This window comes from Solanum verrucosum, unplaced genomic scaffold (assembly GCF_900185275.1).
Source record: "Solanum verrucosum unplaced genomic scaffold, falcon-dt-bn FXZP01000057.1, whole genome shotgun sequence".
NCBI lineage: Eukaryota > Viridiplantae > Streptophyta > Magnoliopsida > Solanales > Solanaceae > Solanum > Solanum verrucosum.
The window spans coordinates 256,948-259,506 of NW_026019947.1; the positions used below are offsets into that span (position 1 = coordinate 256,948).

Below are 2,559 nucleotides of genomic sequence, written 5' to 3' on the forward strand. Positions count from 1 at the left end.
CCTTTTACTTCCGTCATTTTTTAGCAGGTTTTTAGTAGTGTGGTTCACTAAGTTGTATCCCTACTGACCGATCAGGTCTATGCACATCTCTCTTTCCAGAAGGTTGGCTGCATATCCTAGATATAAAGCTCATGATAGAAGGACAACTTTCCTTTCACTGAATGGAATCAATAGAGGTATAAACTCCCATGGTAATTTAGGGCCCCGTCTAGACATAATTTTATTTTATTTTTGCTTCTTCTTTTTTTCAGTGTTAATTTTTTCCTTCATAGTTAATTTTTTTTTCAATTTTCAGATTAATTGTGGAAACTAATGTCTTTTATTTTATTTATTGAATATATGCTTTTGTATTTAACTTTAGAAAGGAAAAAAGGGAAAAAAGTCAATTTTCAGATTAATTGTGGAAACTAATGTCTTTTATTTTATTTATTGAATATATGCTTTTGTATTTAACTTTAGAAAGGGAAAAAGGAAAAAAAATTCCGTTGCCGGGACTTGAACCCGGGTCTCTCGGGTGAGAGCCGAGTATCCTAACCAACTAGACTACAACGGATTGTTATGCATTAGTAGTTCCCTCTCTTTATAATTGATGTGGCCACGTGACAAAAAAAGATTGATTCAAGGGATGTCCGCCGTTGTTGGGATAGGTATGTCTTCATAATATTTATTTTCTTATTTCTAAATTTCTACTTTTATACTATATTAATAGGCCAAGCTTTGCGCAATCATAATAAATAAATAATATATTCATTCATTTTATTTTTAAAAAAAAACATTTCAATTTATTTCCATCTTAAACATATTAATTTTCACAACTAATGTTTAAGCAATTATTGTTGTTGATATCCAATTTTGGGCCTCCGCAAGATGGATTAACTATCGAGATTCTTCAATTTCAAATGATTTGATATAATTAGTATTCCAACTGATGGAATTTTCGACCAAGAGGGTCCGTTGTTGAGATTTAAATCAAAGAGAAAACGTCAAACATTTTCCTTTGACTTAAAATCAGCAACTAACCGTTGACCATTGAGCGTTATATACTCCCTTATGTCTTGTCTATTCGGGAGTACTTTAGCATCTTCAATAGTCAACAGCTCGTTGTGCCTCAACACATTTCTTGTCTTACCTCCCGACAAGAATGAGTGAGGTTGCCTTTCCAGTGAGCACTTTCAAATGACTGCCTGAATCAAATAGGAGGGCAGGACCATCTTTCACTCTACTTAGATGAAGCCCCTTGGATTATTGAACGTAAATCAGTGCACTGGACAATCATTGGGTTACTACGGATCTTGGTCATTATTTGGATTGTCACACCATTATATTGTATGGTTGGCAGTAAAAAGAGCATATCCGAGGAATAGGATTTCTTTTACTGACTACGCTTTACTTGGTGATGATACCCCAATCTGTATTGTATATATTGTATTGTTTTGTATTATATTGTATTGTGCATTGTACTGTATTATATTGTTTTAATAATACAACATTTGGATAGATTGTATCGTTCTCCGTCATTACATAATGTCGCATATTCATAATTTGAATGATAAACCTACAAGAAATTGTAGGATACTTGGTAGAATTACTGTGAAAAGGTAGAGTAAATGAAAAAATAGAATTATTAAATAATAAGTAAAGATAAAATTAGAAGAACACAATATTACCTAACAATAAATTTAAACGATACGATATAATATAATTCAAATAACAATCAAACATATATTTCAACTAACAATATAATACAATATAATACAATACAAACGGGTAACAACCATCCAAATTAAGGTGTAAAGGGTATTTTGTTAATACCGTACTTCTCACAATGTCTTCTATATGTATGTATGTAATCTGCCTGCTTAGTGCTTTTGGTTCTTCGTTTAATCTTGCCTCTTGGTTGAATTTGTGTCTTTTTATGCAAAAGTTGTACAGATCAATCAAGGGAAAACTACATAAATTGAATTTATTAGGTAAAATATTTATTCAAATTTGATTCAACTTAATTTTTTTTTATTGGACTCACAATCCAAACTATTTACCTGACTGTCCCCCTGTTTCAATTACTGAATCACTGGTGATACCATTGAAGTATATATATACTTTGATGGTATCTATATATTCTGATGGTATCTATATACTCCGATAGTATCAAGCAGTAGTTGAACAATCTTTTCACTGAAACGCTATTTCTTCCTCCTTGATGTCATCAGAGTATATATATACTCTAATGGTTTCAATGAGTAACTGAGTAGTGTTTTCACTAAAGCACTGTCTCTTCCTCTTTCAAGCAGTAAAAGTGAATTAACAGTTAAAAATAGAGGGGTATGAATGCAAGAGGGCAGTCGCTTGTAAATAATTTTCCTTTGGGGGCTACAAGTGTTCTTTTCCTATCAATAAACCGAACCAATAAAAATGTTATTGGACTAATGGGTTTTTAATGGCTTTATAAAAAATAATAATTAATGGGTTATTGGTTTGATATTAGTTTTTCAATAATGGGTTATTGTGTAAACCGATAACTCATTAAGGGATGAACATTAATTTAGTACTTTACCCCTA

The 2,559-nt window shown here is 31.6% G+C and overlaps 1 non-coding gene across 1 annotated transcript; it reads right to left on the reverse strand.

The window, feature by feature from the left end:
* Window positions 1-480: 480 nt before the first annotated feature.
* Window positions 481-553, reverse strand: TRNAE-CUC (transfer RNA glutamic acid (anticodon CUC)). The gene has a single exon. It is a non-coding gene; the product is annotated as a tRNA-Glu (tRNA).
* Window positions 554-2,559: the final 2,006 nt, after the last annotated feature.